This window comes from Chelonia mydas, chromosome 13, assembly GCF_015237465.2.
Source record: "Chelonia mydas isolate rCheMyd1 chromosome 13, rCheMyd1.pri.v2, whole genome shotgun sequence".
NCBI classification, from domain to species: domain Eukaryota; kingdom Metazoa; phylum Chordata; order Testudines; family Cheloniidae; genus Chelonia; species Chelonia mydas.
This window is the reverse complement of record NC_051253.2, coordinates 2,824,192-2,843,420: the sequence shown is the minus strand read 5'-3', so window position 1 is coordinate 2,843,420 and position 19,229 is coordinate 2,824,192. Positions and strand designations below refer to the sequence as shown.

The window sequence follows — 19,229 nt, the reverse complement described above, 5'->3', positions numbered from 1 at the left end:
AAGAGTGGGGTTTCAGAGGGCCTGGGAGAGTGATGTCATCCTGGTCTCTTGTAACTCTCCTTGTGTGAGCGGGGCAGCACGCAGCACAATCAAAGCAGCGGACCCTCACCCTGGCACATGGTCATAGTGCTCGGTGCTTCCCGTGTGCTGAAGATCTCGGAGCACTTGACAAACCATGCCATGGGCAGGCCCACACCACCCCTGTGGGGGAGGTCTTACTGGGACACATACACTCTGGTGTAATGTCACTGCGGCCAGTGAGTTACACCACCGCTGAACTTGGCCTGTTGTCATTTTACAGATGGGGAAACTGAGGCACAGAGCAGGGCAGTGACTTGCCCAAGGTCACACTGTGAGTCTCTGGCAGAGTGAGGACCTAAGGCTGCACAGCAGCCTATCCAGGGCCGCAGCGGGGAGAGGTGCCTCTCCCCAGGACCCAGCCCCAGACCTGCCATGGCGGGGAGAGACGCTCTCCCCCAGCCCCAGAGTTGCTGCAGGTGGGGAAAGGCACCTTTCCCCCCCAGCCCAGGTGCTGCTGCAAGGAGAGAGGGCTGGGGGAGTCCTCTCTCCCCGCCATGGCCCTGGGGCAGCCTGCACTCCAAACCCCTCATCCCCGGCCGCACCCCAGAGCCTGCACCCCGAGCCGGAGCCCTCACCCCCTCGCACCCCAACCCTCTGCCCCAGCCCTGAGCCCCTCCCACACCCCAAATCCCTCAGCTGCACTCCCACCACACATCACCTACATATTGATGCACATAACAAAATTCATTCCGCACATGGATGGGAAAAATTAGAGGGAACATTGGTGAGGACTGGAATCCAGAACACCTGACTCCCGATCTAGTGTTGTAACCACCTCACACGATGCTCTTGCTTCTAGCCCACCAGGCATTTTTGTTCGCTGCTCTAAGGATTCATCTCCCTGGTGTCTGTTTGATCCTCTCTGGGGGGGTCTGCTGCCCCGGGTCTGGCTCAGTTTCACTGTTGCACTCCCATAGCCAGCCCAGCCCAGGAAGCTAGAGGCTGAGGTTGTAACTCCATGGACAGAATCCAGTTGTCTCCTGGTCTTGAGCCTCCACTACAGGCTTGTTATTTACAAAAGGCCGACACAGCAGAGTCTGAACTCTCCGAGCGCTTCAGGAAGCTCAGATCCAGAGTTTGGGCAGCCCTGGCCCAGCCCTGGTGTGACCAGGCTTGCATCAATAGTAGTGGTGATCAGACCTGGCTGGAAGCCTCTTGCAGCCCCGGCCACACTCCTTCGCCTAGGGCTGGACCCAAGCACAGGGTGCAGATGTTGGATGTCATTTGCAGGCGCTGTCGGGCTAGACCCACGCCCAGCCCAGCCCCAGGGTTTGGCCTTTACCTGTAGGAGCCCTAAGAACGTCTTGTTTTTAGAGCATCGTGTTGAGAAACTAGCTCAATCCATATTGAGGCTTTAGGCCTCTGGAGGTATAGGGGCATAAAATGCATGTAACCAGCATTGCCAGCCGCAGCTATTCCAAAATCATGAGTCAGGCCTCAAGGTCACAAGACTGGCTTAACAATCATGAGCTTTCAAACTGACTTAGTGTTAGGGTCTTTGGCTTTGCCTCCAAGGTTCTGGGCCTTTGGGGTTGGTGTGATCAAGCTTTCCTCTGCAACCGCAAAAGAGTAAAAACTGACTTTTTAAAAATAATGACAGCTGAGAGTCTCATATAATCACCTGACTCCAGGAGCTGTGTCTTTCAGGAAACACGAGACATGCAATAAAATCGCTAGTGTTGGCCCCACTGTGTAGAATATCATAGAATCATAGAATATCAGGGTTGGAAGGGACCTCAGGAGGTCATCTAGTCCAACCCCCTGCTCAAAGCAGGACCAATCCCCAATCAAATCATCCCAGCCAGGGCTTTGTCAAGCCTGACCTTAAAAACTTCCAAGGAAGGAGATTCTACCACCTCCCTAGGTAACGCATTCCAGTGTTTCACCACCCTCATAGTGAAAAAGTTTTTCCTAATATCCAACCTAAACCTCCCCCACTGCAACTTGAGACCATTACTCCTTGTTCTGTCATCTGCTACCACTGAGAACAGTCTAGATCCATCCTCTTTGGAACCCCCTTTCAGGTAGTTGAAAGCAGCTATCAAATCCCCCCCTCACTCTTCTCTTCTGCAGACTAAACAATCCCAGCTCCCTCAGCCCCTCCTCATAAGTCATGTGTTCCAGACCCCTAATCATTTTTGTTGCCCTTCGCTGGACTCTCTCCAATTGATCCACGTCCTTCTTGTAGTGTGGGGCCCAATATTGGACACAGTACTCCAGATGAGGCCTCACCAATGTCGAATAGAGGAGAACGATCACGTCCCTCGATCTGCTGGCTATGCCCCTACTTATACATCCCAAAATGCTATTGGCCTTCTTGGCAACAAGGGCACACTGCTGACTCATATCCAGCTTCTCGTCCACTGTCACCCCTAGGTCCTTTTCCGCAGAACTGCTGCCTAGCCATTCGGTCCCTAGTCTGAAGCGGTGCATTGGATTCTTCCGTCCTAAGTGCAGGACCCTGCACTTATCCTTGTTGAACCTCATCAGGTTTCTTTTGGCCCAATCCTCCAATTTGTCTAGGTCCCTCTGTATCCTATCCCTGCCCTCCAGCGTATCTACCACTCCTCCCAGTTTAGTATCATCCGCAAATTTGCTGAGAGTGCAATCCACACCATCCTCCAGATCATTTATGAAGATATTGAACAAAACCGGCCCCAGGACCGACCCCTGGGGCACTCCACTTGACACCGGCTGCCAACTAGACATGGAGCCATTGATCACTACCCGTTGAGCCAACCACTACCCGACAATCTAGCCAACTTTCTACCGACCTTATAGTGCATTCATCCAGCCCATACTTCTTTAACTTGTGTAACCCTCTGGCAACCCAGCCCACAGAGTGTGAGGGTCGCAAGGGGTGAGATGTGGGAACACAGTGGACCAACAGCCATGTCTTCAAATGTGGGTTCAACAAGTGGGCCTGAAAATGACACATGCAACCATTTGGCCAAATCCATGCACAGCGTAACACCACAGCTTCAGTGCAGTTATGCCACGGAGGAATTTGGCCCATTGCTTTTAGTAAAAAACGATGCCTTTGTATCCACTGCCTCTCGGTTACACGTGCAAATTGGGTAACTCTGGGCGCAACAGGACTATCTTAGTGCAGCTTGATTAGTGTAGCTCCCGGAACGTTAGGATGGCAGCCCCGGTGTTTGCAGTGCATGCAAAATGTGGCAGCATGTCTGGCCAATTGAGCATTTAGGAACATATCCTGCCTGCTTTGCACTTTATGCAACAGATGCATCAGCAACATGCTTTGTTCGTGGGCAAAGCTTTACGTGCAGCAGGGGCAGGGCCCACCTGGCTGAAGGATCTGTGGCTCGTTGATTGCCCCCGTTGGGCTTTGAACCCTTCCTTAAAGCACTGTGTGGTGACCCATCCACTCCGTGTGGGAGCATGCGTTCGCAGTGATGGCTCCAAGAATAGGACTGAGCTCCTGCTAGAGGCTCAGCTTGGTTGCTGTTCCCTCCTGGTCTTTGAAGAAGCCTTAGTGCCACATTTTCAAGCAAGTTGAACATACAGTTTAGCATGCAAATGTGTGTGCAGTTGTGCACCCAGAGTGCATGCTCAATGAGGGCTGTTACACTTGCAGATTGGACACGTGCTCCTGCACTTGCACAGTTCCCTTCATTTCCATGGGAAGTGGCCAGATTTGCACGTGCATAATAAGCTCACAATTACACGCACATTATGAATGCACAATTGCCTTGTGGAATCATTTGCAAATCTGGCCCGTATTGGCTAATGTTGTGTGGGTGTGGGTGTAGGTGCTGGAGGGACTGGTGGGGGGGTTGCTTTAGGGAGCTTTTATCAGTCACTGCTTGCATCCTGTAATTGCACCTCTGCCTGAGCGCTCAGGTGGGAGGGTGTCTGATACATATTTATTACCAGTGCTGTTTGCATATGGCAAGGCTGGTCGGCTTGCAAAGGCAGCCTTTGTGCAGGCAGCATGGCTGCCCCGTTGCAGCCTCCTTTGGTACTGTCCCCCCACCCCCGAGCATATGTCACCGAGGTGCAAACACGGGGATGTGGGGAGGACTCTGGCAGCCAGCGGGCTCTTAACCCATCCGCTGCAGAGCTCCCATCCTCCAGCGGTGAGCCTTCAGCATAGGCTCAGGGCTGTAATTGCAGTTTTTTATGGATCTGGGAGCGTGACTGGGGTATAATGAGAACTTGGCTCCCCCTCCCCCACCCGAGAGAAGCTAGTCAGTGATTCCAGAATTCCCTGCTCTGCTCCACGTGGAGACCAGAGGAAAGGGGCCCAGTTCTCTGAAAACAAGGTTCTGCCAGTGACCTGTTCCCAGGAGCTGTAGGCACCTGGGGGCTAATTCCTGGGGACAGAGGAGTGTTAGCTTGTTGTGGGTCTCGGGCCTGGGGTCTTGTGACTGTGCTGCCGGGGAGGCGGCCGTGCGCCCACACGTATGGTGCTGCTCTACGGCTTAAACAGTGGAGAGGGGATGAGGACACCTGCTTCTTTCCCAGCTCTGCCACCGGCTCAGGATGTGACCATGAGTGAGCCACTGTCTCTGCCTCAGTTTCTCCATCTGTAAAATGGAGATAATACAAGTGCCTCGGTCAAGCCTTGGATGAGGCTGTTAGGTACGAGCACAATGTGTGTTGTTTGTAATATTTATCATGTCTAAGGCTACGTTTTAGTCATGGGTCTTTTTAGTAAAAGTCATGGACAGGTCACGGGCACTAAACAAAAATTCACGGCCCGTGACCTGTCCATGACTTGTACTATCTACCCCTAACTAAAACTTGGGCCAGGGGGCCGCGGGTGCTCTGAGGGGGCGGTCAGGGGGCGCCACAGGTGCTGGGGGCGGGGGAAGCGGGCGGCAGCTCACAGACTGGGACCCCTGCTGGTGCTGGGTGGGGGGGAGGGCGTCAGCAGGTGGCCTGGGACTCCTGCTGGTGCTGGGGGGGAGGGTTGGCGAGCCTGGCAGGCTTCCTACCTGGCTCCATGTGCCTCTGCAGCTCCTAGGGGGAGGGAAGGCCTGAGGGGGCTCCATGCGCTGCCCCCGCCACAAGTCCGGCTCTGCAGCTCCCATTGGCCAGGACCGCGGCCAATGGAAGCTGCGGGGGCGGCGCCAGCATGCAGAGCCTCCTGGTCCCTCCGCCTAGGAGCTGCAGGGACTTGCTGGCCGCTTTGGGGGAGCCCCTCCCCCAAGGTAAGCACTACCCTGCACCCCAACCCCCTGCCCCTGCCCTGAGCCCCCTCCCACAACTAAACTGCCCCAGCAGCAGCCAGTGCAGCTGGCCCAGGGGCTGCCTTAGCTGCTCAGGCAGCCCCAGAGCCAGCCGCACCGGCCACTGCAGAAGTTACAGAAGTCACGGAAAGACATGGAATCCCATGACCGCCTTGACAGACACGCAGCCTTAATCATGACAAGCCGCCCATCCTGGGAATGTGCTGGGGCTGAAAGGAAAATGGGTGTGTTCCCAAGGCACCTGCCTATTGCAGGAGACTTTCTTGCCTTGTGGAAATCACTGGACCTTGCCCCAAAAGCCCTGGCACTGGCTACAGCTACTGTCTGCTCTTTGGGGCATCTGAGCTCCTCACTCCACCACAGCATGAGCCACCCTCTCTGTCCGCCCCTCAGCAGGGATGGGTGTGTCCCAGCCGGGGCCGGGGGTGCAGGACAGCTAGGCTGTCACGTCTCTGTCATCTTCCCCAGGATGTCCTTGTGAGCTGGCACGCGCCTCCCCTGCAAACGCGCCGCCCTCCATGTGCGGCTGCCACCTCCACAGCTAGCCAGCGTGCCAACAGAGCCAGCCAGGCCCTTCTGCCGCAGCCCGACACGCGGGCGCTCACATGAGCGTCTCCCTGCCACTAGCTCTGGCGAGCAAAGTCCATGCCAGGTCAAGCCTGCCCCAGCCACGGGGAAGACCTGCACCATGGGCTAGCACGTGATCTAGCACACAAGCCTCCTGAGCATGTTGGCCCAGGCGTGGTGAATTTCGCACAGTCAAAGTGGGGCTCTAGAGAAGGCGTATCTGGGGGAAGAAGCGGGTCCCTTTGGGAACAGTCCTGGCTGTCGATCCTGCTGCACAATCAGGGCGAGCCAGCCACCCCCCTGCCCTACCCCACCCCGCTCCAGCAGAGAGCACAGGAGAACACTTCTCCCAAGCGCGGGAGTGAGGGCCTGGGGAGGGTTAGCTCTACTCAGTCCTGCAGGCAAAGAGAGACGGGGGCTGCTGTGGTCAGGGATGAGTTTCTGCACGGATGTGCTCATGGTTGGGGGTAGGGGGTATGGCAGATGGATCTCTGGGGCAGGGAGGGAAGGGGGTGAAAGCTCCATTGGTCAGGTGATGGGCATGGGGCTGGCTGTGAGCTTGCCCGGGACATGGGGGGATAGTGCAGCAGGGGTCTCCTGCCAGGCCAGGGCAGTGAAACATGCCATGGTGTCTGCCAGGCCCTGAAGGCTCGCCGGTGCCCGGCTCCGTGGTGGTGGGGGAGAAGGGTGAAAGGCGAACGTTGAGAGGGCAGGGCCGGGGTCGGGCTTCCTGAGCACAATGTCTGCCAATGCCGATGGCGGCAGACACAGCAACAGACGCTAACCAGCATCCAGAGCTCCTGGGAGCTGCTGAGCCATTTCAATGAGGAGGCAAGTGACGGTGTGGGGGTGGGGGAGGGGTAGGGGGGCAGAGAGGGGAGTGTGGCTCTTAAAGGCACAGGAGTCTGCTTCTGGTGGTTACTGCAGGGGGGAACTAGACAGAGGACAGGAGGGAGGCTGTGACCTTGACTTTGTCCCAGCCTGGTCAGCGCCTGCCTGGGAGGGTCCTCAGCACTAACTGTCCAGCCGTGGGAATTCACTGTGTGAAGGGAAGGAAGTGGGGTGGATGGAGGGTGCATGAATGATAGTCATCTAATCCAGACTATGACACCCCAGCCTGACACCAATCTCTGCTGTATTTGGAATAGTCTGGCGTCGCTCCACTGATTTCCAGAACAACTCCAGATTTAAACCCATGAAACTAGAGTGGAATCTGGCCCCGCCTGTCTGGTACGGACACATTTCTATGGTGCGTTCTCAAGCCAATGTGTCTCCATCCCTTTGCACGTTCACTAGGCATTGGCAGAAGCAGGCATTTACACACATACACACACCCCCATTTGCACATGCAGGATTGCAGGCCTCGTTTTACAGGCTACATTTGGAAGTTTAGCCTGTGGTGCTCAAAGGGATACTGGAAACGTAATCAGTTTTTAAAAATGCCCTGACTCTTCTTGCTAGGGTTTGGAACTTTACGATCACATGGCTGGCTTTTAATAAATACCCTGCACTCTGATGCTGTGTGAGTTAAAAACCCCACACCACACAAACACCAGGAGAGCCTGCCTCCTGGAAGCAGTGAAAGTGTGCCCAAAGTGCTGTCAAATGCACAAAGTAAACACAGTGAGGGGAAAAACAGAGCAAAAAAAGATATTTGTCGCTACTCTCTTTCAGTTATAGCAATCTCAGGTGTCTCTTATAGCAATAGTAGGTAAACAATTTTCAGAAGGAAATGTGATTTATGAATTGACTGTTTCCCTTTAATATTTCATAAACTAACAACAGAGCTTCTGTGTGGGAAATGGAGAGCTTCTAGGATATGGGCCTCATCCAAAGCTCACTGAAATCGATGGAAACCTTGTTGACTTTAGTCGGCCTTGGGATCAGGCCCTGAGGATGGAAAACAGAGCAATCTGATGTTAAACACACATGATCAGGATGTGGTTCAGGAAATGCAGACCCAAAATAAAACTGTAATCCCAGCCTTTGGGGATCAGTTTTTCTGTACTCTCTTGGTATCCTGGAATCCTTTTCCCTGTGCTTTCTAACCGCTCTGAATACCAGAGCACTGGTGTTATATCAAAATCAAATAGAATTTTATAGTGTGACGTGTGACACTAACATTGGAACATGTAAACCCCAAAGCTCTTTGAAATGTACAAACACCTTCGAGGATGCCAGGAATATGGTAATAAGATTCCTCTAACTAGTTTAAAATTCTCATGAAAAGATACCATATATTGACAATTGCTTCTTTACCTGTAAAATTGATTTCCCAGGGCCAGTGATGGTAAAATGTTACTTTAACCATTTTTTTATTATGTATTTTATTAAACTTAGAACGTACAGTCATCAAGGGACATCAAACTCAAGCACTTTGGAGGAAGGATGGGCTAGTGGCTACACTCAAGACTCCTGGGCTCTATTCCCTGGCTCTGCCACGTAACACATGACCTTGAGCAAGTGTGTGCCTCAGTTTCCCTATCTGAAAAATAGGGCTAACCATACCAGCTGCCTCACGGGTGTGTTGTGAGGCTTAAATCAGTCATATCTGTAAAGCCTCTTGAAATTCTTGAACTGGAAGTGCTATAGAAGCGCTAAGCATTACTGCTCGCAAACCAAAGCCAACACAGGCTACTGGAGACCGTTACGCCAGCCAGAGCGACCACAGTTGGTGGCATTGCACCAGGCATCGTGCAGTGAAGTTACCAGATCTAGCTCAATCTTGCGAATCCCTGAATCTCGGGGCAACCACCCAGGCGGGGTCAGGACGTGCACCCCTTTGCCCATTGGTGGCGAGTTCGAGAGCACAGTGTTCTGGGGTCTTCAAAGGGAAGCCAATGGTGTGTTTATTGCTGTCCCCTTTCACAAATGCAGAAACAGACTCACAGGGAGAAACAGGTGACTCACTGATACGCAGAGCCGGGTGTAGAAGCCCAGAGTCCTGACTCCCAGTCCTCTGCTGTAACCGCTTGGTCTACATGACCCCCATGTAATGAGTGCACCTGTTCTCAAGCACTTAGCACCAAGCAGAAGGCCAAGGGGTCACTTCAGACAATGCTCAAGCTGGGGAATTGCCCACCCGTCTGATTGACCTAGAGTCTTCCAATTTATTTCCAACAAATTAAGAGGGGTCAGGTAGCCTCTGTGTGCAGTGGATGCTGGGGGAGAGGGCACAGCACCCTCAGGAGGTGAGCTGACAACCTTGCTGGGGGTGGAGAGATAATGGTGTGCTCCAGGGGAAAGGACATTGGCCTGTCATGTGGAAGATGGCAGTGTGGTTAAAGGGCATGGTGTGAACAGTCACAGAACCAGGGTATGCTGGGCAGGTTAAAAAGGGCCAATTAACCGTATAGGCTGCACCTGGAGGAGAGCCAGGGCCTGCTAAAGTCTAACTGAAGATAAAGTCCAGCTGGGCAGCGGCAGGTGCAGATGCAAGTGGGGCTTGTACAAAGCCAGGAAGTTGAGAGCTGGAGAGGGTTGCAGGAGGAGCTCTGCAGTCACTCTCTAGAGAGAAAGGGAGGTGGCTAGGGACAAGGAGGAGTTCTAGGTGGCAACCCCTGGGATCCTGCCCTGGGCTATAGAGTCTGGTAAGAAGCTGAGAGGGGGGAGTAGCCATTGGAGTGGGAGGAAGCTTGGGCTGGTGGCCCCAGAGGTGGGCCTGCAGATAGGGAAGTGAGGTAGGAGGGAGCCCAGGGATACAGCAATAGGGTCTGAGACTGAGCTGGGTCCCTGGGCTGGAAGCTGGGGTAGCGGGCAGGCCTGGCTCCCCTACCAACCACTGGGAAAGTGGACCTGGACTGTTTGACTGCCTGGCGCAGCATACTGGCAGCCTGTCGGGGAATTTTGGCACCCCAGAAGGGGACAACTGAATAGTGACCTGGCCAGAGGGCTGAGTCCCAAGGAGGGAGCATCTGAGTCCCAGAAAGAGAGAGAGACACCATGGTGCCAGGGAGGGTTATGGCAGCCTGTGCGAGGAGGGGATGCCATGGAGGGGAAGGGAGTTGCCACCGATATTGGGGCACGGGGAGTAGGAGGATGGATGTGTCTCCAAAGGTCTGTCACAAGGGGAGATGCATTACAAAAATGTGACCCGACTCTTTTCTCAGTGACCCCTCTGAAACGGAGACCCTTTGCCTTCTCAGGGCTGCCCGGCACTGCCCCCATAGAGACCTGGGGTGAGGTAGCAACGTTCACGCATTTTTCAGGGAGAGAAAAAGTTCTATATAAAGAATGAAGTGGACTTTGCCAAGAGGCGTCGTGCTCCAAAGGAAGGGCACGGTCCTGCCCCTATTGCAGTACAGACTGTGAAGGGGAAACTTCCCTGCGGTACGCTTTGCTGCTTGCCTGGCTCCTGGGGCAGTTGGGTTCAGTGCCCTGGCCTGGCGTTTGAGGGCATGCTGTCCTGGGGCCACAGGCTCTACCGTTCTGCCTAGGGAGTATTTTTCTGTGGGTCATGGGTCCTGCATCCCTCTAACAAGTGTCTTCCACGCTGGGGCCCAGGCTCTTAGCCCTGGGCCAGTCCCTACCCAGGATAGCTCAGCAGGCAGGGGGTGGGAAGGGTTAAGAGAGCCCCAAGGTGAAGTACAGGGAGGCATGGAAACAGGGCAGCTTTTTTGAACCCAATTCCTTTCCTGCGCGGCTTTGGCACGCGTTTGGCGGGGAGACGCCAGCAGGGGCTTACGGCGGCACGCAGACAGGACTGCCAGATGTCCGCACTAATCACCCCCACCCCTGAGAGCTCCCCTTTGGTGCCCTGGGTGCAGGACGTGCCCACGGGTTGCCTCAGTGACTGAGGGCTTCCCCGGGCAGGTGCCATGCCCATTGGTTGCCCGAGCGCCTGAGAGGATCTGGGAGCACAGCCGATGCCCATTGGCTGCCACGGTGACTGACGGGTTATCAGAGCATCGAAGCCCAGGCTGCTAGTTGCCGTAGCAACAACAGTTGTAAAGGAAAACAAGGGGCCTGGTGCCCTCCCTGCACAGGCGGCTGCAGACCTGCCAACAGTCTCGGGTTTCGTGGGGTTGTCCCGTTCTGACCCCCCCGAGCGCCCTGTCCTGGTTGAAGTGACCATTTCCCCCATGCAGGGCTGACTGGGGGTGGGGAGCAGTTTGCCCCAGTCACCCCATTTGAGAGGGCCCCCAAACTGGATGGCATGGTGCACAGGGTCGCAGCACCAGTCAGGTTAGGCCAGGCCACCCCGTTGTCTCCATCTACGGAGGGGATGAGACAAAGCTGCGTGATGCTGTGCCCTTAGCCCGTGGGAATGCTGGGAGATCGGGGTGGGCTGCGAGTTCTTGGTGGCCTTGCCCCACTCGGGGCTGGGGAGTCCCAGACACCTGCTCTCGCAGGGCGTGGAGCGTACAGCAGCCCAGAGCGGCTGGTGCCACGGGCTCCCAAGCAGCATGTGGTGTGGTTTTGTCCCCCAGACTCAGAGGCAGAAAGACCCATGTGCAGGTGATGTTGGTTAGATAAGCCAGGTGGTGCGAAAGGGGGGCATCATACGGTATGAGGGAGACACCGCCTGGAAGTGGGGGAGGGAGCAGAGCCAGAGGGGGGCACAGGCTGGGTCCTGGAAATCTGGGGTATCTGCTGCTGTTCTCGGTGCCAGCTCTCTAAAGCTCATCCTGCACAGGCAGATCAGGCCAGAGCACAAGCCACCTCTACCCTGCCAGCACAGCCATCTCGAAGGCCATGTGATAGGGCTAATTGATATGCAAATATATTCAGCATTATTTTAATTAACATGCTAATTAGCATTTTCTAAACCTTGCACACAGGCCTGGGTGCAAAGTCATCCCTTGTAACAGTAAATAACCCAGCACATGGACAACGCCAGGGAGCCCTGTGCCCCAGATTTACAGATGGGTTTTATGGAGTGATGGCTCCGAGCAGGTGCCTCACAGACTGCCCCCAGCTGGCATTCTGGAGTAAGCGGTGTAAACACAAGCTGTCCCCTGGCACCTGCTTGATGCCCACCAGGGCAACGTCCAGTTTTAAAAATAAGAGGGCTTCTGATGGAGGTGGCAGCAGGTCACTGCTACCTGGTTCCTCCTGCAGACGGCAGGCAACAAGAGAGCTACAGAGATGGAGCTGTCACCCAGAGCAAACTGGCAAGTCCTGCTCATGGGACTGCAGAGCTGGAGCCATTGTTCTGGGTTGTGTGGGAGTCCTGCTCACTGGACTGGGGGGAACCGGAGCTGGTGCCGGCATGCTGGCGCACACTAGGGAAATGAACTTCGTTCCTTGGGGAGCAGGAGCAATATCGAGATGGTGCTGTTAGACCAGAGCTTTAGGGGGATCTTTTGCTCAGGTGCATGGTGCTGCGTGCAAGGGACGATGCTGAAATGCTCTGGGATTCTCGCTCTCCAAACCTGCAGCGTGCAGGAGCATTTCAGTGAAGCTGAAGGGGCTCAGTCCTGTGATTTGGTGGTGTAGACGCGTGCCTGCTAAGAACCAGACCAGGGACCTACAACTCAAACAGCCTTCAGGTAACTGCCAGCTGCTCCTGACCTACAGTGGAGTAGAACAGGTGGCCTGGTGATGAAATACCATCACTCATTAACAGCCCCTGGGCCCTTCCCTTCATTTACAACCCCCTTTTACCTCCCCAGAAAGCCAGCCCGCAGAGAGCTGCTCTGCCACTGGACTAGCACCATTGCTGTTCAGAGCCAGCCCCTGCAAGCAGGAAGGCTCTCCGAGAAGGTGCATCCCCTCCGAGGTGGGAAAGGGAGCAGCCTCTAAACTAGAGATAAAGTGGCAGCGGGCTGGCGTGAGCCTGCTTCGAGATGCCCACAGGCAGCTCTGAAATGATCTGCCTTCCACCAGCTGGGCTGAGGGCACCTTGAACCAGCTTCTCTCTGATGCTGAGCTCAGCCCCCCTGTCAAGCGTGGGTGCCAGTCATGCCCAGCGAAGCCGGTGCAGACACCACAGCTAGTTGGACTGAACGCTCAGCCACGTCCCTGGGAGCTGGTTGGGTTACGTGGGAGGCTGCACCTGCTTGGGGTGTGAGGAAGGGTTTCTAGAAGCCAGAAGGAAAGGATTCCCCTGGCTCCTGGGGAGGGTTCTGGCAGCTGGGAAGTGGATTGGGTGAGAACCCTAGTCCAGGAGAGAGGGAGGGGATTGGCATCATCAGGAGAGGGGGCCAGTGTTTTCCCTGGAGGAGGCTGGCGCCTGGGAGGGGGAGACAGGTCACAGTGCTCCTTGGAGAGCTCAAGAGCGACCTGCAGCCGAGGAGGCTAGAACCCACAGGCTTTATTCAGACCAGTGCAGCTGCCACCATGTCTGTGTGAATGCACCAGATCCTGCTGCTGCTGGCATAGCTGGGTGGGGACTGGATGTGACGCAGTCCTGCTGGGTGTCTGGAAATGGGATGCTGCGTGGTAGCCAGTCCCAAGATAAGCCTGTGGAGCGGGGGGTAAACCTGTGAGACACCTGCTTACCAGGCTTTCGAACCCAGGACACAATTACAGTGCTCTGATTGGCTGTCGGTGGTGTGACCCAGCGGCCAGTGGATACCCAGGCCCTGCCCTCGCGTCCCCTCCACCATGCCATTTCCACCCACGCTGTGCAACCCGCTCCTCAGGGAGGCACCTTAAAGGGACTGTTACACTCAGAAAAATGTCTGTAAAAACAGCCCCCTCTTATTCCGGGCACTACGTCAATAAGCCCAATAGAACGGACCACCCCCAGGTAGCTGCTTCCTCCCTTTGCCCGGAGTCCTGATGGCTTAACCTACTGGCACAACTACAGTTTAACCCCTGGCGTCACCACTGGGCTGATCCAGGCAGGAAGGAGCAGGCTGGGTTCTGTTCTACCTCCTGCCTCATCAAGAAAATGACCAGCTGAGACCTGCTCTCCTGGCCTGTAGTGGAGTGGTTGGTGCATCTGTACAAAGAACCCGTGGTGCTAGTGTGGAGAGCTGGCTTTGGAGGAAATCTTGCTTTAAACTTACTCTGGGCCGCCCTGCTAGCGAGTGACCCTCCGGCAGCCCGCTGGCTTGTTTACAAAGCGCCGTAATCCTCGGGGCCTCTGCAGAACCTCCTCTCCCAGCATCTGACAACCAGTAATTGACCCTCTGGGAGCTGGGTCCATGCTAAAGATGGAGACACCAACAGACAGAGCGACTCTCTTCAAGGATCATGCGGTGAACACGGGGCAGACCTGGGAATGGAACCCAGGAGTCCTGCTTCCCACACCTTTTAAAGTCACTTGAGTATTAGCCTTGTTCCATAGAGCCCTGCGTGGCCCATTCACATGACCTGTCCTCATGCCTTGGACCCAAAGAAACCACTCAGGTTCTGTTTGGGTTGGATCCGCTCCTGAGGGGTGAGATCAGGTTCCATTTGGGCCAGGTCCAGATGGCAGGCTCTGCCCTGGAGTCAGAAACCCTATAGTGATGGGCCTGTAACCTGGGGAGAGAGACTGGATGGCACCTGACTGGTCTTTTCTATCTTTAATCCCACTCTCCTCTGAGCAGCAGGATGAGCTAAGCACAGGGCCACCCCAGGGGCTGGATCTCCTGCCTTGCCTGGCTGGGGGACTCTGCCATAACATTAGCATCGTCTTCCATATTCCAGTTTCTCTCCTCCCCCACCCCGCCCCCACGCAAACCAGTGAGTGCCACGGTACCCCCAGGAGGGGAGAGCACGGCTCTGAAGCAGGGGCTGCTGCCAGCCCAGCCAGGGGCTGCAATCCTGCCCCACCCCGTTTCAGCAAGAGGTCTGTGGGCACTTGCGTGTGAAATGACAGAGTCGACAGGAACAAGGTGCTGCGGTTCCAGCCAGTTGTGTCTGCCGATCTCGCCTGTGATCGCGCACGCACGTGGGCAGACTGGAGACGCAAGCAGGGCTGCGCCCAGACTGGGGCAGCTGGACTATGCAAGCCACAGGGCGGTGGGCACAGCAGGGCACCTGATCTTTGTGAGAGGAAGGGCAGGTGGGAGAAACACCTGAGGATAGACATGACAAGGGCTCCGCTCAGCACCAATCCCAGAGGCCAGAGTGCAGGATCCACACAGAGCCCACGCTGGCAGGAGTGTGGAGAGGCTGCGACTCAGGGGTGGGGCAGTGCCCAGGCCAGGCCCCCTGCCTGCTTGTTGGCTTGTTCTGAGCAGGTAGAGGGGACAGGTGCTGGGTTTCTCCATTCTGAACCGAGGAACGCCACCTCCTGCCTGGCCCTCTGCCTTCCACGCTGGCCACCTCATTCATGGAGGGCAGGGCCCATTCCCTCCTGCTCTGCCTCTGAAGCTGCCCCAGCCATGCACCCACAGCCTCCCCTGGCTGGGAGAGAGGGATGCGCTGCTCACCTTCAACCCACAAAGACCCCGTGGTACTAGTGAGGAGCTTCAGGGGCCAGCTTCTTCAGGGCAAACTCCTCACCCATCTGACAACAGGTCACTAGCAACGGGGGGTCTGGCACAACCATCCTGTAGGAGCATCAGACAGCCTGGGGAGAGCTCTCCAGGCCAGGGGTGCACGGTACCTGGCTCTCTGAAGAGCAATTTTTCTAAACCTTGGCACTATCTGGTGTTCCCTTGATCTGCCTGTCTCCTGGGGTTTGGGGTGTGCCATTAGCAAGCCCCCAGCAGTCCCGAGGGAGCGTTGCGTGCATTGTACAGAAGGGGAAGCTGGAGGCACAGACTGCAATTTTCAGTGACCCCTCGGGGGTTCAGGTGCCCAATTCCCATGAAGGAGGGGGGACGGAGTATCCAACCTCCCTATGCAGCTCCGGAAAACCTCTGCTCCAGGGAAGCTGCATCTGCACCGTGGGTCAGTGGCAGGGTCAGGGACTCCAGCCACCCCAGAGCTCAGACCACGAGGCGTCTCTCCCACCGAGGGCCAGCGGGAGGATCGCAATCAGCCTTTCAGCTCATGGGGCCAGGGGCCCAGCACAAGCCATGTCTTCCTCACACCAAGCTGCAGGGTATCCTGTGGGGCCTCCCTCTGTCTCCCTGCGCCCTCCTGAGCTATGCCCCAAATGCCAGGAGGGGGCCTGACCCTCCCTGAGAACCAAGAGCTCTTGAGCCGCTCTGGGGCAGGGCAGAGCTGGGTTGCTACCAGGCAGAAACTGGTATGGGCAGGGCGGGGGGACCCTAAACGAGGCCCCAAGGGCACAGAGAGACCCATCTTCCAAGGCCCAGCAGAGGGGAAGCTTGCAGGCTGGCCACCGAGGGGTTAAACGTGATTGGAAGCTGATGAGCAGCCAGCTGCAGCCTCCCCTCAGGAGGGCTAGGCAGCAACCATCTTGCTGTGCTGGGAGGCTGACAACAGGAAGCCCCTCCCTGCCGGGAGATTGGAGCAGCCTGACCCCAATTGCAGGCGGGCTGCGCGGCGGGGGTCCCTCCTGCATTGCGGGCGTGGGGACCTCAAGCAGCCGTGCCGTAATGCAGCCTGGCAGCAGCAAGCGCGTTCCTTGCGTTTTGCTGCGAAGGCCCCGCGACAAAACTTTCCGAGGCAGCGGCCGAGCACCTCAATCTGTCGCTGCACCTTACGCGCCCACTGCCACGAATTGACTGGCCTTCCAAAGAGAGCCGGGGCCTGGCCCCAGCCCCACCCGCAGACAAGCCCCTTGGCCAGGGGACCGAGGGAAGAACCGGTGGGGTTTCCTCCCTGGTTCGTTCGATGCCAGTGAAAAGGGGGTGACCAAACACCAGTGCTGAGCATCCAAACACTATCCTCTCTCCTCCCCCCCGCACACCCTGGCAGGCGAGGGCCATCAGTTGGCAGGGTCTCTCGGCTCGCCCCTGAGGCCCCTGGCTGTGTCCCCAGCCAGCAGCAGTGTGTGTGTGTGCATGGTGCCTTCCTGAAATGTCACCCACAGCCCTGGAACCAGCTGGCTCCTTCTGCTAATATGGTCAGCAAGGAAACAGCCAGTGGTATCGTTAAGCATCCCAGTTAAAGTCCTGGGAGCGGCTCACTCTTCTCCTGCCCCTAACAGTCTGAGCCTGTCCCCAGCATAAGTCCAGCCGTGTGTTTCCACCTGCCTGCAGATTTGGGCATGCAGCGCCACCCCAGGTCCTGCTCACAGCATTTGCATTGCTACCATCAGGGCCTTGATTCTGAGGCAGGGAAGTGCTGGCATGGCTCAGCCGGGAGTGCCAGCTCCTCCCAACCCTGGAGGGGTCATTCTGCAGTCTCCTTGGATCCTGGCTGCCTTACCCTGCTCCCCAGCATGCCCCCAACTCCACCAAGGAGGGGAGGCATGGCCTGGGTCTCTCAAGCATCTCCGGACACCATGTCCTTGGGCAGTTTTTGTGTGTTTGTGCCTCCCCCATCCCACATTTGCTCCCCTTGATTGAGACGCTCTGTCCTGACCTTTCTGTGCATCCCAGCTGTGTCTCCCCCGCCCCCATTCCTCCCTGGAAACAGGCTCTTCCAGCTGCTGCGCCCCCCTCACCCCATCCTTCAGTCCCTCATGTCCAACTGCTATCCCCACCCCCGGGACCTGACCCCAAGCTCCCTTTCACTGCCCCCTGCATCCATTTCTGCTGGGTTCTCCTGCCTTCCCCCTGGGGTTGATCCTGCTCCATGCTCCCACCACTGCTGGGGAAGGGGAGTGACTGGAGTGAGAGGGGGTGGGCTGGGGACAAGGGAGGGGGCAGTGAGTTGGGAGAAAGCAGGGCAGACTGGGGCACTGGGGAAGAGCAGTTCTGGGAGAATAGTGTTTCATTTCATGGGGCATTTGCAGGCCGCATGGGGAACTGCAGATTCCCTGCCATGCTGGGAGTTCCCTGGAGGCTGGGTTTCTCCTGTCCACCCCCACAGACCCTGAGATCCCCACTCTGGAGGGACAATCTTCTCCTGGAAGGGAATTCCATCTCCAGGTCATTGGCTCCTGGACTCCTTCCTGGGATCCCAGCCCCAGCTGCTCCAGGGCTGTCTCTTCCCAGTCCCAGGATCCTAGTTCCAGCTGCTGTTCCTGGCAGTGTCTATGCTGCAGCAGCAGCAGGGTCATCTCCTCCCTGTCCTGTGGGGTCACAAGAGGAAAGCGAATAGAGCTGTAGAGCCCCATCGGCTAGGGCTGGCTGGGACCTTTCCGTGATCCCTTGCAAAGTGCTTGGAGAGCCTCAGCCGAGAAGCGCCCTGTAAGCACAAAGGATCTAATGCGTCGTCATTCCTCGTGTGGGTGGGAATCCGGACAGCGGAAGGGAGAGTTACTCAGCTCAGCTCTGCGTCCCAGCCCAGCCTCATCCCTCCTGTAGGGACCTCGCCGCGCTTGCCATTGCAGCATCACAAGCAGGAGATGTGGGCCAAGCCTTAAAGCTCAGGGCCGGATCTGAATGCAACCAGGAACTCCCAGTTGTCTGGACCTGGGGGTCGGCTTTGAGGCTGTGGCCAGCTGCGAGGTTCAGCCCTGGATCCAAACTTCCTCTGTGTTTGGGGGCCGTGGGGCTTGGCTGGTGCCATCTCCAGGGTGAGCCCTACCCAGCAGTAGGAGGGAGCTGGCAGAGAAGTGCGCTGTCAGTGGAATACAGCCGGATAGAGAAGCCCCGGTCTCACTCTCCCATCGCTGTGTGAGCTCCCCCGGGCCGAGGGGAATGAGGAAAGGCAGTGCACACATTGAGTCAGGAGGGGCTGGCTTGACACAGTGGCTTTGCTGTCCTTATGCATCTTACTAGGGCCAGAGGTGGGTAACAGGAGCCCTCTGCTGACTTGCTCCCATTTCACACCCGTCACCAGGAGCCGAGCTGGTTGCATGGTGCCCTCTGCTGGCTTGTCCTTGTTTTACACCTCGAGAGAAAGGGGGCGTCGGTCCTGTCCCAATGGGGGGACCGGGGCTGTGAGCGGAGTGAGGGGGCTGCGGAGAGGTCACTGCCCTGAAGGTTGTGCCAGGGGCTCTGAGATGAAGCCGTGCTATTCTCCCAGCCTCAGACCCGGCCGTCCCACTCCACCCTCACTCCAAGCTCATGGAGTTTTACCCTGCCTGAGGCTGGTGCAAGGACTTGGGGGGGTTGGCCCAGAGAGAAGTGTGAGCAGTCACAGGCCTAGAAATTGCAAACGCCTGCATTCTTCCCTGGGCTGTGGTGCTAGCCTGGGGCCAGGTGCCCAGGGCTGCCTTTTCCAAAGTGGCCCCCAGTTCTGGCAGCCCTGGATTTTGGAGGCCCGTCTGCAGCCCCCGTGAGCTGTTTTGCAGAGGGGCCGAGCTCTTGCTGCTCCTCTTTCCTACACTGACCATTGTGGGGGCTCACAATTGGCCACACAGACCCTGGGTGCAGATTCTTCACCCAGCTGAGCCCTGCCGCAGCAGTGGCGAGGTGTCACGGCAGGGACCCAGGGGCAGCTTGTTGACCCTCTGTGGCTCTAACTTCCCCAGTGCATTATGCCTGTGGAGAATATGGGGTAACAAAGCTCTCTGCCATGCCC

General features: G+C 56.7%; 2 long non-coding RNA genes across 2 annotated transcripts in view; both read left to right on the top strand.

Moving 5' to 3' along the window:
• The window catches only part of LOC122462737, a 31,265-nt gene extending 23,008 nt beyond the window's left edge, over window positions 1-8,257 (top strand). The window contains exon 4 of the long non-coding RNA XR_006285485.1: window positions 8,205-8,257. This is a non-coding gene — a long non-coding RNA (uncharacterized LOC122462737). The remainder of the gene's footprint in view (window positions 1-8,204) is intronic.
• A 1,061-nt stretch (window positions 8,258-9,318) lies between these two features.
• LOC122462775 lies at window positions 9,319-15,867 on the top strand. Its single transcript, XR_006285530.1, has 2 exons — window positions 9,319-9,454; window positions 10,010-15,867. It is a non-coding gene; the product is annotated as an uncharacterized LOC122462775 (long non-coding RNA).
• Window positions 15,868-19,229: the final 3,362 nt, after the last annotated feature.